Below are 24962 nucleotides of genomic sequence, written 5' to 3' on the forward strand. Positions count from 1 at the left end.
GCGGAAAGGTTTTTCTCCAGTGTGGATAAGCTGGTGTTTCTTCAGGTCACCTGGTTGAGTGAACCTCTTGTCACAATGTTTACAGTGGAAAGGTTTTTCTCCAGTGTGGATAAGCTGGTGTTTCTTCAGGTTACCTGAATCACTGAAACTCTTGTCACAATGTTTACATTGGAAAGGTTTTTCTCCAGTGTGGACACGCTCGTGTTTCTTCAGGTTACCTGAATCACTGAAACTCTTGTCACAATGTTTACAGTGGAAAGGTTTTTCTCCAGTGTGGATAAGCTGGTGTTTCTTCAGGTCACCTGATTGAGTAAAACTCTTGTCACAATGTTTACAGTGGAAAGGTTTTTCTCCAGTGTGGGTATGCTGGGTATGATCATGCTGGTGTGTTTTCAGGAAAGATGATACAGTAAAACTCTTGTCACAATGTTTACAGTGGTAAGGTTTTTCTCCCATGTGGACACGCTGGTGTCTCTTCAGGTTACCTGACACACTGAAACTCTTGTCACAATGTTTACAGTGGAAAGGTTTTTCTCCAGTGTGGATACGCTGGTGTTTCTTCAGGTTACCTGAATCACTGAAACTCTTGTCACAATGTTTACAGTGGAAAGGTTTTTCTCCAGTGTGGATAAACTGGTGTTTCTTCAGGTCACCTGATTGAGTGAACCTCTTGTCACAATGTTTACAGCGGAAAGGTTTTTCTCCAGTGTGGATAAGCTGGTGTTTCTTCAGGTCACCTGGTTGAGTGAACCTCTTGTCACAATGTTTACAGTGGAAAGGTCTTTCTCCAGTGTGGATATGTTGGTGTCTCTTCAGGTCACCTGAATTACTGAAACTCTTGTCACAATGTTTACATTGGAAAGGTTTTTCTCCAGTGTGGACACGCTCGTGTTTCTTCAGGTTACCTGAATCACTGAAACTCTTGTCACAATGTTTACAGTGGAAAGGTTTTTCTCCAGTGTGGATAAGCTGGTGTTTCTTCAGGTCACCTGATTGAGTAAAACTCTTGTCACAATGTTTACAGTGGTAAGGTTTTTCTCCAGTGTGGACACGCTCGTGTCTCTTCAGGTTACCTGAATCACTGAAACTCGTGTCACAATGTTTACAGTGGAAAGGTTTTTCTCCAGTGTGGATAAGCTGGTGTTTCTTCAGGTTACCTGAATCACTGAAACTCTTGTCACAATGTTTACAGTGGAAAGGTTTTTCTCCAGTGTGGATAAACTGGTGTTTCTTCAGGTCACCTGATTGAGTGAACCTCTTGTCACAATGTTTACAGCGGAAAGGTTTTTCTCCAGTGTGGATAAGCTGGTGTTTCTTCAGGTCACCTGGTTGAGTGAACCTCTTGTCACAATGTTTACAGTGGAAAGGTTTTTCTCCAGTGTGGATAAGCTGGTGTTTCTTCAGGTTACCTGAATCACTGAAACTCTTGTCACAATGTTTACAGTGGAAAGGTTTTTCTCCAGTGTGGATAAACTGGTGTTTCTTCAGGTCACCTGATTGAGTGAACCTCTTGTCACAATGTTTACAGCGGAAAGGTTTTTCTCCAGTGTGGATAAGCTGGTGTTTCTTCAGGTCACCTGGTTGAGTGAACCTCTTGTCACAATGTTTACAGTGGAAAGGTCTTTCTCCAGTGTGGATATGTTGGTGTCTCTTCAGGTCACCTGAATTACTGAAACTCTTGTCACAATGTTTACATTGGAAAGGTTTTTCTCCAGTGTGGACACGCTCGTGTTTCTTCAGGTTACCTGAATCACTGAAACTCTTGTCACAATGTTTACAGTGGAAAGGTTTTTCTCCAGTGTGGATAAGCTGGTGTTTCTTCAGGTCACCTGATTGAGTAAAACTCTTGTCACAATGTTTACAGTGGTAAGGTTTTTCTCCAGTGTGGATAAGCTGGTGTCTCTTCAGGTTACCTGACACACTGAAACTCTTGCCACAATGTTTACAGTGGAAAGGTTTTTCTCCAGTGTGGATAAGCTGGTGTTTCTTCAGGTCACCTGATTGAGTGAACCTCTTGTCACAATGTTTACAGTGGAAAGGTTTTTCTCCAGTGTGGATAAGCTGGTGTTTCTTCAGGTCACCTGATTGAGTGAACCTCTTGTCACAATGTTTACAGCGGAAAGGTTTTTCTCCAGTGTGGATAAGCTGGTGTTTCTTCAGGTCACCTGGTTGAGTGAACCTCTTGTCACAATGTTTACAGTGGAAAGGTTTTTCTCCAGTGTGGATAAGCTGGTGTTTCTTCAGGTTACCTGAATCACTGAAACTCTTGTCACAATGTTTACAGTGGAAAGGTTTTTCTCCAGTGTGGATAAACTGGTGTTTCTTCAGGTCACCTGATTGAGTGAACCTCTTGTCACAATGTTTACAGCGGAAAGGTTTTTCTCCAGTGTGGATAAGCTGGTGTTTCTTCAGGTCACCTGGTTGAGTGAACCTCTTGTCACAATGTTTACAGTGGAAAGGTCTTTCTCCAGTGTGGATATGTTGGTGTCTCTTCAGGTCACCTGAATTACTGAAACTCTTGTCACAATGTTTACATTGGAAAGGTTTTTCTCCAGTGTGGACACGCTCGTGTTTCTTCAGGTTACCTGAATCACTGAAACTCTTGTCACAATGTTTACAGTGGAAAGGTTTTTCTCCAGTGTGGATAAGCTGGTGTTTCTTCAGGTCACCTGATTGAGTAAAACTCTTGTCACAATGTTTACAGTGGTAAGGTTTTTCTCCAGTGTGGATAAGCTGGTGTCTCTTCAGGTTACCTGACACACTGAAACTCTTGCCACAATGTTTACAGTGGAAAGGTTTTTCTCCAGTGTGGATAAGCTGGTGTTTCTTCAGGTCACCTGATTGAGTGAACCTCTTGTCACAATGTTTACAGTGGAAAGGTTTTTCTCCAGTGTGGATAAGCTCGTGTCTCTTCAGGTCACCTGATTGAGTGAACCTCTTGTCACAATGTTTACAGTGGAAAGGTTTTTCTCCAGTGTGGATAAGCTCGTGTCTCTTCTGGTCACCTGATTGAGTGAACCTCTTGTCACAATGTTTACAGTGGAAAGGTTTTTCTCCAGTGTGGATAAGCTCGTGTGTTTTCAGGGAAGATGATGCAGTAACACTTTTGTCACAATGTTTACATTGGAAAGGTTTTTCTCCAGTGTGGGTATGCTGGGTATGATCATGCTGGTGTGTTTTCAGGAAAGATGATGCAGTAAAACTCTTGTCACAATGTTTACAGTAGTAAGGTTTTTCTCCCATGTGGACACGCTGGTGTCTCTTCAGGTTACCTGACACACTGAAACTCTTGTCACAATGTTTACAGTGGAAAGGTTTTTCTCCAGTGTGGATACGCTGGTGTTTCTTCAGGTTACCTGAATCACTGAAACTCTTGTCACAATGTTTACAGTGGAAAGGTTTTTCTCCAGTGTGGATAAACTGGTGTTTCTTCAGGTCACCTGATTGAGTGAACCTCTTGTCACAATGTTTACAGCGGAAAGGTTTTTCTCCAGTGTGGATAAGCTGGTGTTTCTTCAGGTCACCTGGTTGAGTGAACCTCTTGTCACAATGTTTACAGTGGAAAGGTCTTTCTCCAGTGTGGATATGTTGGTGTCTCTTCAGGTCACCTGAATTACTGAAACTCTTGTCACAATGTTTACATTGGAAAGGTTTTTCTCCCATGTGGACACGCTGGTGTCTCTTCAGGTTACCTGACTCACTGAAACTCTCTCCAGTGATCTGTCCATTCCTCAGCATTTGGCAGTAGAGGTCATTGTGTCTCGTCCTGATGTGTTTATGGAGGAAGACCTGAGATGTGAAGGAGTCTGAACACTCTGAACAAGAGAACTGAGTATGGGAAGACTGGGACCTCACTCCTGAGAGAGAGAGAGAGAGAGAGAGAGAGAGAGAGAGAGAGAGAGAGAAACAAAGATGGGGTGACAGAGGGTGAGAGGGGGAGCGAAGGGGAGAGGCAGGATAAAAATGGTGAGTACAGAGAACTCGAAAAGCTTCCATCATCAAACAAGTCCTACGGCTTTGGGATTAACAGGGAGTCATACGGCTTTCCTGTTAATATTTATGTTTTTATTTATCATATTTCTATTGTTTTAGTTGTTATACCAACTGCCAGTGTTTCCCACAAACATAGTTCCTGTCCCTGTGTTTAACAATGACTAACCTCCACTGGCCTCCTCCCAATCATCACTGTCTTCAGTGGCGTCAGTGTCAGATTTAGAGCAGTGCGAAGAGATATCTTCATCATTATCTTCACTTTTCACTGCTAGTAATGTTAACATTGACCCAACAGGCTCCTCTGGTCTTTGAAGTATCTCTTCCAGTTCCTCTTTAATGTGTAGACGCTCTGGTTCCTCCTGGAGCAGACTGTGGCTCCTATTGTGTTCAGGAGAACACTCAACCATATGCAGGATGTCTAGGGGCAGAAAAATAACATGATGGTCTTTAGCAAGATTTACGCAAAATACAAAAAAAAAGTAATACATTTAGTTATTTTAACCCCAAAATGAATAATGTTACAGCAAATATCATGAACTTCTGAAACAATTTCAAAACATGATACGTCAGACCTGAGCTCTGATTTGCGAGTCAATTAGTCATGCCACTCAGCTAGTGCATGACGTTATGAAACAGAAGCACTTTGGCATAGCTCTGTACGTCTGTAAATGGGTCTGTTAGTCGGTAAATCTGTCAGCCTGTGTGCCTGTCTGGGGCAAATCTCACAAACTACTGTACTGATCAGCGCCAAATGTCTTGTTCACGCTGCCAGTAGGCCAAGCAAGTATTTTTCACACCTGGCTTTGAAATTGTGTCACACATAATGGTAATGTTTCAGTTTAGTAAAGAGTAAGAAAGTGCAGATGCTACTTTTCTTTTTTCCACCATATCACTTGCAAAGTGTTGTGACAAACAAGCTCAACACGTTGCAGATTAGATTGGCTATTTTAGGCAACTCTTTCCTCCCACAATTTAGAGATGCTGGGGTTCATTAATGGTCAAACCTCCAAATCAAGAAGCTGAGAAAAAGCCAGTCAAAGAATCTGTTTTAGACCTACGTACATCCATACAGTTTATTTATAATGGTCTGGTTGTCTTTCGCATTGCATTTGTGCATAATACGATGTGCTTTTGTTTATGGTAATAAGAAATTAAATATTAAATTTGTCACAATGTTTACATTGGAAAGGTTTTTCTCCAGTGTGGGTATGCTGGGTATGATCATGCTGGTGTGTTTTCAGGAAAGATGATGCAGTAAAACTCTTGTCACAATGTTTACAGTGGTAAGGTTTTTCTCCCATGTGGACACGCTGGTGTCTCTTCAGGTTACCTGACACACTGAAACTCTTGTCACAATGTTTACAGTGGAAAGGTTTTTCTCCAGTGTGGATACGCTGGTGTTTCTTCAGGTTACCTGAATCACTGAAACTCTTGTCACAATGTTTACAGTGGAATGGTTTTTCTCCAGTGTGGATAAACTGGTGTTTCTTCAGGTCACCTGATTGAGTGAACCTCTTGTCACAATGTTTACAGCGGAAAGGTTTTTCTCCAGTGTGGATAAGCTGGTGTTTCTTCAGGTCACCTGGTTGAGTGAACCTCTTGTCACAATGTTTACAGTGGAAAGGTCTTTCTCCAGTGTGGATATGTTGGTGTCTCTTCAGGTCACCTGAATTACTGAAACTCTTATCACAATGTTTACATTGGAAAGGTTTTTCTCCCATGTGGACACGCTGGTGTCTCTTCAGGTTACCTGACTCACTGAAACTCTCTCCAGTGATCTGTCCATTCCTCAGCATTTGGCAGTAGAGGTCATTGTGTCTCGTCCTGATGTGTTTATGGAGGAAGACCTGAGATGTGAAGGAGTCTGAACACTCTGAACAAGAGAACTGAGTATGGGAAGACTGGGACCTCACTCCTGAGAGAGAGAGAGAGAGAGAGAGAGAGAGAGAGAGAGAAACAAAGATGGGGTGACAGAGGGTGAGAGGGGGAGCGAAGGGGAGAGGCAGGATAAAAATGGTGAGTACAGAGAACTCGAAAAGCTTCCATCATCAAACAAGTCCTACGGCTTTGGGATTAACAGGGAGTCATACGGCTTTCCTGTTAATATTTATGTTTTTATTCATCATATTTCTATTGTTTTAGTTGTTATACCAACTGCCAGTGTTTCCCACAAACATAGTTCCTGTCCCTGTGTTTAACAATGACTAACCTCCACTGGCCTCCTCCCAATCATCACTGTCTTCAGTGGCGTCAGTGTCAGATTCAGAGCAGTGCGAAGAGATATCTTCATCATTATCTTCACTTTTCACTGCTAGTAATGTTAACATTGACCCAACAGGCTCCTCTGGTCTTTGAAGTATCTCTTCCAGTTCCTCTTTAATGTGTAGACGCTCTGGTTCCTCCTGGAGCAGACTGTGGCTCCTATTGTGTTCAGGAGAACACTCAACCATATGCAGGATGTCTAGGGGCAGAAAAATAACATGATGGTCTTTAGCAAGATTTACGCAAAATACAAAAAAAAAGTAATACATTTAGTTATTTTAACCCCAAAATGAATAATGTTACAGCAAATATCATGAACTTCTGAAACAATTTCAAAACATGATACTTCAGACCTGAGCTCTGATTTGGGAGTCAATTAGTCATGCCACTCAGCTAGTGCATGACGTTATGAAACAGAAGCACTTTGGCGTAGCTCTGTACGTCTGTAAATGGGTCTGTTAGTCGGTAAATCTGTCAGCCTGTGTGCCTGTCTGGGGCAAATCTCACAAACTACTGTACTGATCAGCGCCAAATGTCTTGTTCACGCTGCCAGTAGGCCAAGCAAGTATTTTTCACACCTGGCTTTGAAATTGTGTCACACATAATGGTAATGTTTCAGTTTAGTAAAGAGTAAGAAAGTGCAGATGCTACTTTTCTTTTTTCCACCACATCACTTGCAAAGTGTTGTGACAAACAAGCTCAACACGTTGCAGATTAGATTGGCTATTTTAGGCAACTCTTTCCTCCCACAATTTAGAGATGCTGGGGTTCATTAATGGTCAAACCTCCAAATCAAGAAGCTGAGAAAAAGCCAGTCAAAGAATCTGTTTTAGACCTACGTACATCCATACAGTTTATTTATAATGGTCTGGTTGTCTTTCGCATTGCATTTGTGCATAATACGATGTGCTTTTGTTTATGGTAATAAGAAATTAAATATTAAATTGAATAGATAATATCTCTCAAAATGAAATTTGACAGATATTCCTATGATGGATTTACATATTGGGATATAGTGTCATAGTATTGTTTCCCATCATTATTGTATAGTGAAAATTAGACATTGTGGCAGCCCTACAAGTAAAGGTGGCCTTACACTAGCCGATAATCGGGCATTTTTGACGCTCGGGGGGTGACCGACCGCTCAAAGTGCGATCGGGATCGGCCCGATCAACATCAAGAATGTTTGATATTTGCTCTGCCCCGCTCCGATTATCCTGTAGTGTGTGGTGCTGTTTTTAGGATTACGGCAGTACGGCAGGGATTTTCTAGCGGACTTCGTTTTAATTAAGTTAAGTTTAATAAGTTCTTGTGAATGCTTTTAACCAAGCTGCAATTCATTATATATCCTGTGGGGGGTCTATCGGTGAAAAAAGGGTGAAGTTTAACGTGTCGCCGCCCATTTAAAAGGATTTAAGCACCAATAAATAACATGTAGCTAGCCTAAATCGTCTTTGAGGAGGCCTACTTAGAAAAGCGCTATATAAATCTCCAATATTATTATTATCAAGAGCATCCATGAAACAGACAGTCAACAGCATGGTATGTGCCACCGTCTTTTTTCTTTTTTTTTGCAAACTTAGGCACATCGTCAGACAAAGCGCTCTCTCGTACCGAGTCGGTAACGATGGAAGTTGGAGATCCATGCCCCACCCGGCTATGCAATACCCGTTGTACCCGTGTCAGAGTACCCAATCCACCCATCTGTCTGTGTCCCTTTTATGCCCGTATATGGAGATTTCTGTATCTGTCTCTCTGTGTCCCTTTATTCCTATATATATGGAGTTCTGTGTCAGGCATGCATGCCCCTATGTCAGGCATGCATGCCCTGTTGTCTAATCTCAATGTGACGTCATGGAATGTACAGGTGAGGTCCACTGGCAGAGCCTGACCAGAGCCTTTTGTGGTGGTTCTGGACAACCGACCGACTCGACGATGCAAGTTGGAGATGCATGCCCCACCCAGTTATGTATGAGTCCCTTTTATACCCATATATGGAGTTCTTTGTCAGGCATGCCCAAATATGGAGTCTATGCAGATGTCAGAACATATTTGTGATGTCAGAACAGGCCAGCTCCATATATGGAGTCAGGCAGAGGCCTTTTGTGGCGGCTATGGACAACCGTGGGTCCGACCTACTCGACACCGGGCACTGCACTCCCTGTGGGGGTGTGGAAAGCATGTGTCGAATCTGAAGTTGGTGGGGCCAACGGTTCTCGAGGTACGTGGATTACACACGTGCAGATGTACAGAGACTTGGTGCATTTATAGATAGATGAGCACCCAGATTTGTTGTGCCACGCAGAATGCCACGTGCTTGTGGCATATTTTTTCACACACAGCCTTCTTTTATCCACCGTACTACTGTGATTATGTTAAAAAAAATCACACCTGTGTGAACTGAGTGGTGTAAGGTCTTATATAGACTGATCCACTGTGGTCTGACGTAATGTCTGACGTAATGAAATCACACCCGTGAATCACACCACAAAAAAAACCCAGGCTTGAACAGTGTTGAACCCATTAATTAGGATTCGAGTGCCAACGTAACGAGCGAGTGTCCGGGACAGCCTTACTTACCTACAAGACAGAAAATATTAAAGAAAGGAAGAGCACATGAAACTTACTGAGGTGTGGGTGATCTTCAGGTCCCTCCTGTTTAATAGAAATGTCTTCAGGTCCCCTGTCTTCAGGTCCCTCATGTTTAATAGAAATGTCTTCAGGTTCCTGTTTAATAGAAATGTCTTCAGGTCCCTCCTCTTTAATAGAAATGTCTTCAGGTTCCTCTTTAACAGAAATTTCTTCAGGTCCCTCCTGTTTAATAGAAATGTCTTCAGGTCTCTCCTCTTTAATAGAAATGTCTTCAGGTCCCTCCTGTTTAATAGAAATGTCTTCAGGTCTCTCCTCTTTAATAGAAATGTCTTCAGGTTCCTCCTGTTTAATAGAAATGTCTTCAGGTCCCTCATGTTTAATAGAAACGTCCCTGGCTGAGTCTGGAGAGTTCATTTTCACCTGCAGTCTGGACTCCACACACCGGTCTGAAATTAAGTGAATAAGGAAGGTTAGCCCAACTCTCCAACATGTGAATCTTGAGATTTAATATGGGATTTATGTATTAGGGAAGAAATCAAAACATGCTTAACTTAAGTTCACACAAGGAACAGTGGTCTAAAGTGAATAAACCAATGAGTGAAGTGAAGTAACCAATTTTTTTAGGGGCATTCGCCCCTCAAAAAATATGCCCAGATCTCCGGGTTTGTGTAAACACAAACATTGAAGACAAAAGTGAAGACTGAGAAGTGAGGACGCAAATTGTGACGCAAAAATTAGACGATGTATGGTGATAAGAGCGCCCCTCACTTCGCACGGGTGTGATTTGTAATGTTCTGCCTCAGTTGTTCAAGCAGAAGCGAGTGTACAGTGCAACCATTTCACAAGTAGGGATGGGAGATCATATTTGATCACATAAAATGGTAAATGGTGCATTTATATAGCGCCTTTATCCAAGGCGCTTTACAGAGATTGTGCATTACACCCATTCACTCACACATTCACACAGACACACACAGATGCCGGGCGAAACCATGCAAGGCACCAACCTGCACATCGGGAGTAATTAGGGGTTCAGTTAGATTAGGGCTCAAGGACACTTCGACTCTGGGGGAGCCCGGGTTCGAACTGGGAACCTTTCGGTTAACATCCCGTCACATCGCCATAGTGGGCTGCTCAATGAATTACTAGGCTATTTAAAACATATATTTTTAAGTATATTATTTTAAGCATTCCATTTCACAATGATGCCCTTTGTTTTGTCTTGTATTTTGTTATAAACAGTTAAACACCCTCTTTTTCCGGTTTTGGAGTCAAGGGATTCACATGTCTTAATGGCTGTTGGTAGGGCGTTCCACATTTTAGAGAGCCTTTGGTCAACAAGAAGTGTACAACCTATCAATCTATTTGGAAACACTTTGGTTTCAAAGAGGTGAGGACAACAACAAACCAATAGGCCTACCATGTAAAATGTGTTTCAATGGTGTGTGCACCTCTCTCACTCTTTCTCTGCCACTACAATACTACAACAACACACACTGATGTAACGTTATGGTTACATGAATAATAGTGTGGCATCAACAAGAAGCAAGTGTAATGTTTTATGGTGTCGTCCAGTTGGCAGTTAACAGTGTTGTATTGAGTTGTGCTTGAAATGTACTGTAATTCCCCAAACTGTTAATAAATACTTCAATCAATCAATCAATCAATCAAACCAAACAATGTTATTATTACTGCTGCTAGTAACTACTGGTTATCGTCACATTTATAACAAACAAGCAGATATAACTAGTAATACGATTAATGTTCCATCTTAAAAGATGAGTTAATATAAAAGACAAAATGAAACACAACCTGAATTAGACAACAGCAACAGAATCATCTTTTACCTGTCGTGTTTCAGTGGTTGAGCTGCTAGCAAACGTCCTCCTGCTGCTTAACGACGACCCTGTTTTGAAACGACACGTTTCAGTTTTCTTTGTATGTTAAAGTGTCAACAGTCTGACGCCACGTTGTTTTAATAAACTTCCTATAGAGGGTATGCGTGTGACATCATCATCAAACCAGGAAGTTATGCAGGAACGCCTACTGAGTGGCAAAAAACGACTTTCTGGCCTTGACAGCCCATACATCCACACAGAAAAGTATTATCTGATTGCATTAAACAACATTAAACAATGTTAAACTCACTTTGCCTGTTGCTTTGCCACTCGATTTGCCACTCGATGTGCCATTCACTTTAAGCATGCGCATACAGTCTCTATTGTTCTTCTGTGGATTTTAGCAACAACAGCTGGCTAGCAGCGGCGAACATACATATGGTTTTGCACATGCGCACTAGCGATGGAGCGTACCATAAACTGCCAATAGGGGGAGCCATGGTGTAGCAAATACATTACACCAATATTCCTGACTCCAGATAATTCAGCTCTATATGAATAAATACTATGTAATATCACAGGCTGTGGCTGTGATTAGCAGCCATTCTAGGGCTATCATGCAGTCACCATGCAGAGAAAGTAGTTTCACTTGCAGTACGGTAGAGAAAGAGTAGTTTATGTTTTGCATTGATTTCAGAGTGGCACACTTCTTTTCACCATGGAGTCAGTTGGTTCGTTTCACTGTAAGTATTGTTGGTGCAACTTTGTGTAACTGCCTGGGATTTTAAAGTAGGTTGTTGTAATAGTAGTTTTGTGTGTAGCCTACGTGCTTTTATCCACCACGTACTGACCAAAAAAGGAACGTAACGTGTGTGTGTGTGTGTGTGTGTGTGTGTGTGTGTGTGTGCGTGTGCGTGTGCGTGTGCGTGTGTGTGTGTGTGTGTGTGTGATGACACCATCGTCCAGAAGTCAATTTCTTCAAGTTACCGTGAATACTAGTGTTCCCACCGGTCCGGCGGAGATCCGCCATTGCGGTTTGTTTACGTTCACGTTCGTTGACCCGGAAACCGCGGTGGTTTGTTTACGTTCAACAGCTGTTGCGTTGCGCGACTCCTGACGCGCGTTGCTAGGTTACGACGCTGGTGACGTCAGCTATTGGTCCTCGTACACGCGGCGTGACGTCAGCTATTTGGTCCAATTTAAAAGGCAAAGCCGACAGCATCAACACCATCACTTTACAACAAGCTACAGAGAGCAGCAGAACGGTTGAAGAGAGAGAAGCACAGCAATGAAGTCACAGCAGTCTCAGTCTGAATTGGCACAACCAGGAAACAATTTAGTTTCAGGCAAGTGCGAGATGCGTCCTGTTCTGGCCAGGTTAAACCCAGTAGATGTTGCCGTGCATGCAGCCAGGATCAACACGGATAGAGATGATGGAGAGAATGCGCCTTCATACAGCAGCGAGTCAGAAGATGACTCATCAGTGGCAGATCCTGATTACCACCCCACCCCTGATGATGACCAGCGCCGCCCCTCTGCTGGACTTTGGGCGAGGGATCACTGCGGGGAAGCGGCCCCACGTGGGGGAAAGGGGCGCGTGAAGGTTAAAATTGAACTGGTCAAAAACAAGGCCAAGCGATACGCGACCTTCAGCAAGCGGAAAATCGGCATAATGAAGAAGGCCCACGAGCTTGCCATGCTGACCGGTACCCAGGTTCTCCTGGTGGTGGTCAGCGAAACGGGCCACATGTACACCAACGCCACCCGCAAGCTCCAGCCCATGCTCACCGGGGAGGACGGAAAAGCCCTGATCCGAACGTGCCTCAACTCTCTGGACCCCCCGTCACACTACGACCCGTCCAGAGACGAGCGCATGAGCTCCAGGGGCTACGAGGAGGCAGACAAAACCTTCCAGGTATCGTCGGAGTTGTCGGAGAGACCCGTGGGAGGGCGCCGCACAGAGGCTGCCACTGCCAGTCTCCTGGACACCACCCCCACCCACATCGGTGAGACCACCGAGCTTGTAGCGTCCAGTACCACCACCATGCAATTGGGCAGCGGTGGGCTGTCATCATTCCCCATCACCTTCCCGCCCAGCGGCTTCTCTTACGTGCCAACGGGCACCACTGTGATGTACAACAACAGTCCACACACGGTGCTCTACCCCTCCAATACGATGGGGGCAGATGTGGGGTGCATGCACAATGGACAATGGATCCCCATGGTTCCTCAATGCTCCAGTTTAGAACCCCATTTCAGTGATGCAGGACAATTTGAAACATGTCTCTCCCGTTAGCATTTGGTTCTGTTTTATTTTATTTTAATATTCGTATACATTTGTTTTGTCTTTCTGCTCTGTATCAGTTGTTATATTGTTGTGCAATTCTTCATAATTCTGTAAACGTTATTGTGAAATAAAAAGGACAAGAATCTTTAAAAATAAATTAACTTGTGTGATCATTTGCATGAATAATTATTGTTGGTCCGTTAGTCATTAGACCGACAACCTACCTCAAACCCTAACCTAACCATAACCGCAAGCACGGGAGCACGAGCGCTAGTCTGACCGTTGTTCCAGTATGTCAGACTAAAGGCCTATTTTCGGTGGTGAGGTAACCACCGATCTGGTGGTGAGGTGACCACCGCTCTGGTGGTGAGGTGACCACCGAAGCGGTGGTTTGGATGTCGCCAATGTTGTGGTTGAATGAGCGGTGGTGAGTAAAAACAGAGAGAAGGGGATAACGGTGGTTTGCTCTTCACCGCGGCTCAGTGACGTCATGTTGTAGTTCGGTCACCTCACCACCGAAAATATTAGACTATGAATAACGCTTAATGCTCGGTCGGAATTACCATCGGATCCCATTTCAGTGTTGATGAATTTGGCCTTTAAAAAGCAAGGTCACAGCCTCATACAGCTGACTTTTTCATGTCAAGGACCCCCAAAATTCTATGTATTTAAATTTGGTTATCTACATAAAATCACAGTTATAGGTTTTTTAGCATGAAGTTTGACTGGCTGTTATGACTGTACTGATTTTGTGTACTGTATAGGCTACGACATCTTATGACTCCAGAGGTTTTTTATGATGAAAAGTGTTTTCCTAATTTTCCAGACAGAATGAAATCATAAGATATAATGTATATAATTAATGTCTCACCAGAAGTAGACCAGTCACAGTCAGTGTTGGAAACTTGAAAGTATACTTTTTACTAGTTACTTTGATTATTATTAAACATGCATTATTAGCCACTTTAGGCCTACATACATTTCATCCATTTGAAAATAGCTGATCTACAAGCTCACAATGCGTTGCATCACTAGTATTTTCAAAAGATTTCTACAAACTTGAAATGTCTTACTTTTACTTTTGGTAGGCCTACTTTAAGTACATATTGACGGCAATACTTTTGTACTATTACTCAAGTACATTTTGAATTCCAGACTTTTACTTGTAACAGAGTAAGTACAACTTGTGAGTACTTTCTCCACCACTAGTCACAGTGATCCAAGTGGCTCAGCTGATGCTCCTACGCCAATCACAGTCTGATGGCTGATTTCATAAATATGGAAATGCTGATACCTCATACCTCATTGGCCGCTGCTGTTCATTGGAGCGACCTGTCTCCGTGCTTGCCATATTGGGGAAGGAAGCTGAGCCTTCTAATGCGTTTAGGTCTTTCCACTATTAAAATCACAGATTGATTGATTGATTGATTGATTGATTGAAGTATTTATTAACAGTTTACAGAATGGGTACATTTCACATGAAAGCACAACTCAATACAAAGACTGTTACTGGGGACAATACACTGATAAAGCCTTACACTTGTTTACAACAGGGTTCACCTTTTTCAGTTCAGAACATTTAGAAACGAACAAATATACAATTCTATATAAAAAATGGGAAATCATGTGGTGGGGGGAGATTCAGATTTTACGGGGCCAGTTTCGAATTGCAGCCGACAGCTGTCCGTAGGTGCCCTTTGAGAGCGGTTTTGAAGGAGTCAAGGGATTTGCATGTCTTAATGGCTGTTGGTAGTGCGTCCCACATTTTGGTGGCATAGGAGCGAAATTAATTTAGTCCCTTGTTTGTGCTGAATCTGCGTTGCACATGGTTTGTTGAACTACCTCTGGTGTTGTGGGTGTGAACTTCGTTGACATTAAGGAAGTATTTAGACAGGTACATGGGTATCTTGTAGCAAATCTTGTGAACCAGACCCATCATCACAACTCCATGAATTATCAAGTGATTTTCAAGCAGTTAAGTTTGTAACAAATGCCAGACATGGTGTTAAGTATACTTAGTTATATCTAAAATGCATATTTTCAAACCAATTTTTTTTAATCTAATCTAAAACATTTCTGTATCCAATCACTGAAATGGATAATAATACTCTTCTGACCATATCATCAACCTCATCATGCTGATCAGGTCAGAACACAGCTATCTATAGACAAACTGACCATGGTTCTGGCCCTGGGCCCCGTTTAGAAAAATCAGATTTATTTCATAAATCTAAGTGTGGAGTTTGGCAAGTTCCAACTTAACTAACTAGTTGCTTGCTGTGCGGCTGCTCTTATGAGCTTTCCTTAAATATGGCACCTGCCCTGCAGATACGAGGAAGTGGTTTCAACTGTGCTGGTTTCAATTTCAGATACAAAGCTACAAATGTGCCGTGTAGCTTTGCATCTTTGTGTCTCTTGCATCTGCCAGCGTGAATGTAGCATTATTGTTTACAATGGAACGGCTTTGTATTGTGGACAGAAATTGTTATCACACTGTTTATGGTGGTTAGGTTCCCCCCCCCCCCCCCCCCCTGTGTGGACACGATGCTGGTGTGCCTGCAGAGTACCTGACTGACTGAAACTATTGTCACAATGTTTGCAGTGGTAAGGTCTTTCTCCAGTGTGGATACACACAGGTGTTTCTGTAAACTACCTATCTCAATGAAACTCTTGTCACAATGTTTACAGCAATAAGGTCTTTCTCCATGAGTCGCTGGTGTTTCCTCAGATTACACAACCGAGAGAAACTCTTGTCACATGGTTTACAATGGAATGGTTTTTCTCCAGTGTGGATACGCTAGTGTGTCCTCAGGGCACTTGATACAGTGAAACGTTGACAGTGGTATGGTTTTTCTCCATATGGATACATTGGTGTTTCCTCAGATTACACAACCAAGATAAACTCTTGTCACATTGTTCAATGGACAGGTTTTTCTTCAGTGTGGATACGCTGGTGTTTACTCAGGTCTCTCAGGTGTCTTTCCTTCTCCCCTTGGTAAACTGTCGATGAATGTGAGATTTTGGTTCATCTGTGTCTCCTTGTTTCTGGCTGGTTACGGAGCAGTTTATTTGCTGACAGGCTGCTGAGGTGATCTGTTCTTTCCTCAGTGTTTGGCAGTAGAGGTCGTTGTGGCTCCTCTTCACGGGTTCACGGAGGAAGGTGAAGACACAGGCATATGGACACTCAGAATATGAGGCCTGAGAGTCATGTTCCATCATCAAATCTTCTGCAGAGTGGTGGTCCGAGTCTAGAACCCCCCGCAGTGGAGTCCGGTAAGAACTTAACCGAGATGTGTAGATCCCTGTATAGTGCAGAGATACCTATGTTGTACACAGTTACACAGTTACATAGTTCTTGGCTGGATCCTCGTGACATCTCACTGATTTTACGATAAGTCAGTTATATCCATATGGAGTTTTACATTAGCATGTTGTCAGCACTAGATGTCTCTGCCGATTCCATATATGGAGCTCCATACTCCAAGTATGGAGTTTGTGATGTCAGACTTACAGTAGATAGGTTTGTTAGATACGACAGATAGCTCCATATGGAGTATCAATATTCAGTGGGTAACTATGGCAACCTATCAAATAACCATATGATGTGAAAATGGTTGAAGAAAGTTGTTCTCTTGAGGAGGCTCAGGTCCTTGCTGAATGCTGCAGATGTGCAGGCGGACCACGCCATCATGCTCATGTCCCAATTTCTTTTATTAGATATATTATTGACCTTTATTTATTCAGGGAAGAACATGAGGACAAGCCCTGTTTTTCAAGGACGCCCTGAGTACAACATGATCGCAACACATTAAACAAAAAACAATATTGTTTTTAAAAATAAAGTGCGATATAATGAACAACATAAAACATCATAATGCAGATGCATAAGGGCTACACAAAGCAGGTGCAGTCCTTATGTAATGCATCCTCAAGTAGTACCCGGCCTAAATGTCTTCTCGAGAGTCGAGACCAATTGATCCAGTTACAGAGAGTCCTGGAGTTTGTTCCATTTGTCTGGGGCATAAAAGATGAAAGCCTTTCCTTGTTCACTGTTCATTCGTGGAGTGATAACTTAAGTCTAACGTGTGTCTGTGAGTGTGTTTGGTGTCTTGTATTTTTTGGTTCTAAAAATGAATACAATGGGAGCTTGCTGCACAGGGCCTTGTATAAATAAATTAATAAATCACACTTGTGTGAAGTGAGGGGCGCTCTTATCATCATACATCACATTCCATACCAATCAAATCATCACATTCCGTGCTCATACACACAAACACACAATCTGTGCATAGCCCCTCAAAAATCACGTGTGTGTGAAGTGAGGGGCGCCTGGTAATATTTGTGTAAAGTGCTCTAAACAAACATTAAGTCCATAGACTTGGCTACCACTCTATGTTTTTAGAATCAGGTCTAAATGGGTTAATTGGTTAACACTCAACTTAATCACCCACTCAATCTTGGACTGGAACTTTCTTGAAAATAGAGCGTCGCAGTCCATGACGACGCCAGGCCCAGGAAATAATTCCCAATGCATTTTTCCCATAGACATTTCAAAAAGTATTTATTTAAAGACCTTTTAAGCGTCGTACGAAGCCAACTCGAGTCGTGACAAATCATGACAACAAACACAATATTTTGGACCAAACAAATAATTACAAAGAAGAAAAACAACAAAAAAGTGTTTTTTTTAAACTTTCTAATTCTTTGTTTGGCCCAAAACATTGTGTTTATTGTCATGATTTGTCACGACAAGAGTTGGCTTTGTCCACGGCGTAAACGTCTTTAAATAAATACTTTCTGAAAAGTCTATGAGAAAAATGAACGGGGATTTATTTTCCGGGTCTCTTGAGGGGGCGGGACTGCGACGCTCTATAGTGGTGGTAGCTAGTAGCAGAGAATGTGCACACTAAACTCTCAAAGTTTTACACTGTACTTTACAATACAGTTAAATTAAAGTGGGGTTTTACTTTGTGGGCTCACTGTTATCTAATCCTCCCAAATCCCCACAGTGTCTTTCATGTAAAGCTCCCTCTAGGGTCTTTCCCCCCAATAAAGTAAGAGTCAGTTGAGTAAAAGACACGACTGGGAGCAGAGAAACAGTGAGCCCAGACCTCCTCGTTACCACCGATATGAAGTGCTCCCTAATCGCAGATATAGTGGTCAGCGGTGATCATGATTAATCATGTGCAGGTGGCGTCAGGAGGGGGAAAATGAGGAGGTGGGGAGTGGGAGGCTGGAGAGGGAAGTATAGTGGAGGGAGCAGAGAGAAGCAGGTGGGATGCAACGCTGTGAAAGGAATAGGGAGGGCACAGATGAATGGATGCAGTGTGAGTCCCATTGGCCGTGTAGCTGAGGGGACTGAATCGCTTTCAGTGGCCGCGCTCCACACAGTGATGTCTCTATGGACTGTAGAATTGCATCTGTATGGACAAGATGAGCCGAGCCCGGGCTGTGTTTTCAATCGGGGCAATTTAAACCTGTAGAAATTGTGAATCCAGCCCTGACAGATTTTCTGCCCTGTCACGATGGTCACAAGGGAGACTTGAAAGACGGTCGCTTCCCTCTTGTAAGGCTTTACAGGGATGAGTCTGTTAGGCTGTGCGAATGTAAAGAATGTTTTGAAAATAGCACAAGTTTAATCCCCTTTTCCTTTTCACTGGGAGTAGATATGCAGCTCTGCTGCCAAAATATGTTAAGCTACAGGCATGCATCTGCACTTGTGTTTGAGTGAGACTGTCTAATCCCGTTCATGCACACTGTAGAAGGGTGCAGGCCACGCCACAGGGAGGAGGTTAGTGTGGACTTCCCTATATGCAGAAATACCGTCCGTAAACCATACAATGCTCAGGAATCTCTCCCGGGTCCCTGCTCCCTCACTGTATCATTTATTGCTGTAGTGTAGTCAGTGCAGCATTATATGACTATGATTTTCAAAATGAAACTTTTCACTCCTATCTTTGACTTCCAGATAAGAGTGTTTTTGTCTGGCTGATAAGAACTAAATCTGCTTTGAAGATTTGAAGAAGGAAGCAGACAGAGAGAGAGAGAGAGAGAGAGAGAGAGAGAGAGAGAGAGAGAGAGAGAGAGAGAGAGAGAGAGAGAGAGAGAGAGAGAGAGAGAGAGAGAGAGAGAGAGAGAGAGAGAGGACGGACGTAGAGAGAGATTATAAAACGTAAGGGAGATGGAGTACGTGTGAACTCCCATACCCTGGTGTGGAACAACATAATCCCAGGCCGTTGTTTTTTCCTGGAAGGCTTTTGGATTTACGAGTAGCCTTATAGTACCTGTACGCTGTATCATTGTGTGGAGTAGATTAGGTAGAAAGCCTGAGAGGAAAGAGACAGAAACACAGAACAAACTAGAAAAAGTGCCCTTCTGGGCACAGGTCTCCACCAGGAGGATAGACTGTGTGAGATGTTTGGCAAAATGTTTAGGAGTAATATAAACATGTTTGCCTTTGATGGCAATTGGATGATTTGAGGCATTTTGTTCAAAAAATGTGTTTTGCAAAAATCAACCTGTTGGTGGCGCTATAACAGGCCAATGTGAAAAGGGTGGGATATATTCCTCAGCCCAGTAAGAAAATGTGTGAAAGATTTCACGTAAATTGCATGCTGCGTTCATGATTTGAGGCTTTTGTTCAAAACGGGGCAATCTTGCAAACTGTGAAAGCCAATTATAGCCAATTAGGATGGAATATGAAATATCGGACAGATCCGACTTGAGCACATGACCATAGAGATACTGTGTAACGATGTGTGAGATTTTTGGACAGAATCTGGAGGAGTAATATCAAAAAATGTGTTTTACAAAAGTCGGCCTCCTGGTGGCGCTATAAAAGGCAGATGCGGAAAATGCAGGTCAAAGGTTTGTCCTTGGCCTCTAGGGAGTGTGCATGCAACGTTTCACGCAGATCGGTGCAGTTTTAGGTAAAACATGTGAAAAGCTGCCTCATGGTGGCGCTATAACAGGCCGTTCTGGAAAATGCGGGGCAGAGGTTCATCGTTGGCATCCAGGGAGTGTGTGTGCAAAGTTTGGCATCGACCGGGTTAACGGTGCCGGAGATTAGCTGTACACAGACGGACGGAAGGAAGGACGGAAGGAAGGACGGACGGACACACACACACACGGACGGAGTGCAAAACATACTCTCTCCCCATGCCTTCGGCCTGGTGGAGACAATAAAACGTTGGCTAAAGTTTGGCTTAAGTTCCAAATTGTTGAAACTTTCTTGAACCCTAGCGTCCCATAACCGGCAAACAAAAATAGCCAATCAACAAGCTCACAGCACAGAGGGGAGAAGAAGAAAAAGGAGTGGGCCAGTGATAGAGCCTTGGGGCCCACCGGTCAGGATCATGCCCTATAATATATTCTCTTAGTTTAGGATTAGGTTTGGGGTTAGGGTTGGGATTAGTGTTAGGGCTGAGGGAACATAGGTATGCTCCCACCGGTCAACAAAGTGAATGGGGTTTATTATATAACAAAACCTAACTGATGCCTAAATGTAACATTCATGGGTAAGACTGTGACTTTAATACATTAATGCCTAACAACTTAAGGCCTATTTTAAAAATATGTAATATCTTTTAATAGCCAGTCCACAAGCAGGCTTGTAGATCTGCTATTTTTGAAAATGTTTGAACCTTTTATTCATATTTGCCTATTAATGACACATACATTTCAGAATTTCTCAGCTCTGACTTTTAATTATTAAGATGAAGATGCTGTCTATGTTTTGATTAGGCTGTTCCCATGTACTGCCAGGCCTCAATTCCATGAAGAAGTGGAGCCAGCTGGCAGACAGCGCAGCCAGCATGCAAGTGCGGCGAATCTGAGCAGAATGCTGACCACATCATTTCCACCTGTGCCCTGTAGAGATAGACCACCTTCAGAGGCCGGCCCCTTCCAAGTGGGACCAGAGACGAGGGTGTGGCTGCGTGGCCGTGACACTGAGCTGCTGACATACTGCATGTATGATGACGATACACAGAAGAAGAAGATGTACTACCCTATCACAGGTGTGTGAGCCTACCTAAATAACACGATTACAAGGGCCCTGTTTTGAGCAAACGGCAGCGCTGGTGTGGAATGCAGTCAATTTTGTGGTGTATGGGTAATGGGAAGGGGGAGGTGGTGTTTTTTTTATATTTTCAGGGAAGTAAATGAAAGCACCATGCTTAAAAAGAGTGCATTTAAAAGAGGACATGGGTAGACATTTTGTCCTAAGGGTACGTGGCACTAGAGAAAAAGTATAAATCGCCAACATTTGCAGAATTCATCCTGCTCAATTGCACGTAATATATGTCCAAATCTAATTACACAGACAGATTACTACAAACCTTGCTGAGTGCTTTCATTCTCCTTGGAGGTTTAACCCTTACAATTTCAGTGACCCCGTGACCTTTCCTTTAGTGCCACCCGAGGCCAAAATGTAAACTATCATAGAATATAGGCAGATTGCTGAATGAGCAGCTACTGATTTATGTGACATCATGGCCTTCTCTCTAGCCCCAACCGCAGGCCAACATTTCCTTGTTTTATGTCTTTGTGTACATTTTTAATTAATTTAATTTCAATTTAAGTTATTGTTTTCCTTGTACAGTATGTGTTAATCCTTTAGTGAAGACAGTACACGCACGCACGCACGCACGCACGCACGCACGCACGCACGCACGCACACACACACACACACACACACACACTCATAATAACTTTATTACTTTATATATTCTTTTCTTAATTTACTTACTTTATGTACTGGAGAACCATGTCTTGTGGCAATGTAGCAGACCATTTCACGGTGCTAATACGTCTCCTCTCCAAGCTGGTTGGCCTGTTTCCCTCCGTCTTCAGTCTGTCTGACTGTGTTCATATGGCCACAGACAGATCTGGTTGTCAGATACACTATAGGGGACACGAGGACCCATCTCCCCAAGCCCTTAGCCTGTTCCAGAGAGGCCAGTGTGTGCTTACAAACAAATATCATATGAGCAGAGTGGCACAGTGCAAATTTGACCCGGCTAGCATACCAATATTATGGTCCAGGTGTGATGCCTGTTTAGTATACTCAGCTACTACTACTTTACAACCACAGCTGTGGTGGTGTCATATTGTCGAATAAACATTTTGATAACTTATGTATGTATTCTATTTATGTATTTGTTTATTTAGACGGGACACCACATATTAGATTACGTTGAGATCAAAACGTTGTCGCTATAAGCTAAATATAGTAAATCCTTTGCCTGAAAGCGGTGTGCAGGCCCTATCTCCTTTCATAACACATTTCTGCCCAGATAGTCAGAATGTATCTTCCCTTTAGTATTCACATTCATTCATTGACTTATTGTTTGTTAGGCTTTTACTGTATTATGAAATTATTGACTTATGTTTAGCTTGTATTATATTAATTAGCAACCCATGGCAAGACGTAAAACAACAGTTTCCACTGTCTGGCACTGGATGATCTTGTCAGCTTTGGGAAGCGGCTATTTGATCTTATGCCCAAAAAGGTTGCCCACCCCTGGGCTTATAGTGCATATCAAACCCAGTGGAAGCACGTGAAGCGTTTCCCGCAATTAGCTCACTCGGCTGCACTGTAATTGTCACATAAATAGAAAGAGTTAAAAGGAAGTGAAAGGAGAGTAACAGAAGCTACGAGAGGTAATGGAATTTTAATGGAGCTAGCCATCGCGTGGTTATACCGCTAATGAGACAAGTCTAAGGCAAGGCCCGTCTAGCTTTCAAGCTGGTGTGTGGACCATCAATTAGCAATGAGGGACTGGGACTGGACTTTGATGCTCATAGTGAGTAGTAGTATGCTATAATCTATTTAAAGTTGTTGATTTTTATTTCTGTAAAAGAGAGAGAAAATGGAAGACATGATTAGAAAGTCGAGTTGCCCTAAAGCAGTGGTTTCCAAAGCTCACAACACGCATTGTGAGCTTGTAGATTGCCTATTTACTCAAACAATTGTTTTCTAATTTATGGATTTTTTTTTCTTTTAATTTTAATTATTCATGGAATTACAGAAAAACATTATTGTATTTGTGTTTAAATAATGAACGAATCCGCTTTTTGGGGGAAAGTTTTTTTTTTATTTTCAAACTATAAATTGAAAACAAAATGTAGGAAACAAAAAATAATGCGACACACACAAATGTAACCGCGACCCTCAAATGGGACCCGAGCCACTGTTTGTGAAACAGTGCCCTAAAGAACTCTGCTGTGATATTAGATAGAGCTGTCTCTTTGCCTTGGGCTGACATAGGCCTATCTTTCAGCTTCGCTGTTGGCTTGAGATCACTTAATGAGTTTTCAGTCAGGCACATCCCAAGGATAAAACGACTTTTACAAGCTATTTCATTTACAAATGAAGACTTGGAAATAGAACACCTTAATTTCCATAAAATAAAACCCCAAAATGCACACGCAATAAAAAAAAACAGGAAGCATCAGCCTAATAAAAGATGAATGCCATTCAGCATATGGCAGATGCTATGTCTACGAGGAAAGCCCACACTACTTGAAAAGCTACAGATTACATGTGGGGAAGCCATTGTCTCTTCCATTCCCCCGAGGGACATACTGTCACCGGAGAGAAAGGAAGGATGTCATGCAAACGGAGGGAGGCGACGGGGGTGGCATGGAGCACAATACGGAGTTGTTTAATATAGAGAAAGATTATCAGAGGAGGGAGAGACACGGAAGAGAAGGATGGCAAAGACAGAGAGGCTGCTATCCAAATAGAAAACACAACAACAAAAACAACAATAACGGTGTCAACTACACCTTCCAGCTGCTTCTTTTCATATGCTAATGCTGGTATTACTGCCTGCCAATGCTGCACCGAGGACTGTGTGTACAGTGTGTGTGTGTGTGTGTACAGTGTGTGTGTGTGTGTGTGTGTGTGTGTGTGTGTGTGTGTGTGTGTGTGTGTGTGTGTGTGTGTGTGTGTGTGTGTGTGTGTGTGTGTGTGTGTGTGTGTGTGTGTGTGTGTGTGTGTGTGTGTGTGTGTGTGTGTGTGTGTGTGTGTGCGTGCGTGCGTGCGTGCGTGCGTGCGTGTGTGCGTGCGTGCGTGCGTGTGTAGTTTTCACAGTCTGAACTGCAGCTGACTTATGAACACCGTCATCACCACACTCAGTGGCCATGTGTGACTGACTGCTTAAATCAGCCGTCACCCACACGTATCCCCGACACAAAACTGAAGCCAGGGAGAATCCCTGTCGGAATCCTCAATCGTCCTCCCCACACCACCCACAGGGTTACCATACATAACAAACAACGGATCCTTCAACAGTGTTGCTATACCTGAAATAATAAAAAAAAAACCTGCAACACCATTGTCCCAGTGCACACATCCCCAGAGTATGTCTGCCATTTAGCCACACCACCGCTCTCTCATAGGCCAGAGGCCTCGGGCTGCTGTTATGTCCTGTCCTGGCTGGTGGATGTGGCATTGGGCCGTGTGGGAGTTGGCTCGGCCGGTGAGTCACGATGGTGTCTCTTTGGTGGGGTCGACTATAGCCGCAGGCGGTTGCCCGTGGCGGTTGCTGCGCTGCTTCCCCATATCCTCGGCGAGGCACCGCCGTTGACTTCAGCTGGCATACCCGGGGCTGTGTCAGTTGTAGGTTATTGCAGGCTGCAGGACATGAGGAAACTGCAGGGGTAAATGACACGCTCTACATCGTGTTTGAGGCAGCCCCTGCTGCCCCACCAACAGATGACACGCACACATTATTGTTTTCTGGGACTTGGCCTGTGATTAGCTGAGGCAAGGGGGACAGAGCTCATTTTGCTTCAGGTGATAAACAAGTTTCCACCATTGTTTACCAACTTGGATGACGTGCGAAGCCATCGGCTGCTCGGCGCGGGCATTTGCTCACCCAGCGGCTCGCTTGGGCACAACAGAATTGATCAGATTATAGTCTTAGTTATAGGCTACAGCATGTTGTTTTTTCAGGTGTTTTAACAGATTTGAATTAGGGCAG

The 24962-nt window shown here is 43.2% G+C and overlaps 1 protein-coding gene across 1 annotated transcript in view; it reads left to right on the forward strand.

Moving 5' to 3' along the window:
• Positions 1–16187: 16187 nt before the first annotated feature.
• LOC306937599 (chemokine-like protein TAFA-2) overlaps positions 16188–24962 on the forward strand; it is a 186180-nt gene continuing 177405 nt past the window's right edge. The window contains exon 1 of the mRNA XM_079521443.1: positions 16188–16245. The gene's annotated coding sequence lies outside the window, so the exon portion shown is untranslated. The remainder of the gene's footprint in view (positions 16246–24962) is intronic.

Source organism: Electrona antarctica, assembly GCF_951216825.1.
Source record: "Electrona antarctica genome assembly, chromosome: 2".
Classification (NCBI taxonomy): Eukaryota; Metazoa; Chordata; class Actinopteri; order Myctophiformes; family Myctophidae; genus Electrona; species Electrona antarctica.